General features: G+C 36.2%; 1 pseudogene; it reads right to left on the bottom strand.

Moving 5' to 3' along the window:
• LOC102822972 overlaps nt 1-327 on the bottom strand; it is a 76244-nt pseudogene extending 75917 nt beyond the window's left edge.
• Between the last annotated feature and the right edge of the window lie 569 nt (nt 328-896).

Genomic DNA, 896 nt, shown 5'->3' with positions numbered 1-896 from the left:
CATATTTATTATCCAACCTCTTTAAATGCTGAAGCATGAAAATAAAGAAACTAGAAGTTTTGCAAAACATGTTCAATTGATCAAATCTTGGCAAAATTGAACTTGATCTGGTAGAGTGCTAGGACCTGGGTCTGGTATATGCTGTGTCATCACATGTGCGTCTCTTTAGAGATTCAGCTTGGTTCTTCTCCAGTGTCTTCTTTTGGAGAAGATTTTCTATCAGATTTTATTACCAGTTTTCATTTGATTCCATTGGGGAATGGGACGATTCTGCTTTCGTTTCTTGGCCAGGAATTTCTTGATCCTGAAAGTCTTCTGAGAAAACATAGTGAAGATGGAATGTAACAGCAGTCACACAATGGTGAAGAAAGGAAGAGAAGCTTGTCTTGTTTTTAAGGGGGGGAAAGCCCTCCATCTTTCTCAGTTATATGATGTTAGCTTTGGGAATCAAAATTTCAAGAGCAAGGTTTGCAACTTGCTTTTCCCTAAGGGTTTGTTGTGTAAGTAGCTAATAAGACCCTGTTTCTTTGATTTTTAAAATTGTTTTATTTTTAATTGGTTTGGTAAGAATCCATTTTACATTCTGATACCCCAGGTAGCAAAATCAGTTGGTTGATGGCAAGCAGATTATTTGTTAACATGTTGATTACTATGATCATTTCAGTAATTTCCTGAGCATCTGAGAACAGAGTTCTCCAATTGGTACTTTTAATATGTTAGGATAGCTGTTAACAGGGTCCTTATGTCAATTGAGAGAAGAACCATATTATAGAATTGAAGCATTCTAAATTCTTGAGGATTCTGGGTCCTCAAGTAATAAACATCGTCAGTGTTTTACAAAGGAACGAGAGAGATAATGCTTAGAAAGCAAGAGAATGCTACTGGAAATATGGTGA

The sequence above is a fragment of the Chrysochloris asiatica genome, unplaced genomic scaffold (assembly GCF_000296735.1).
Source record: "Chrysochloris asiatica unplaced genomic scaffold, ChrAsi1.0 scaffold00086, whole genome shotgun sequence".
NCBI lineage: Eukaryota > Metazoa > Chordata > Mammalia > Afrosoricida > Chrysochloridae > Chrysochloris > Chrysochloris asiatica.
This window is presented reverse-complemented; position numbering and strand designations above follow the sequence as displayed.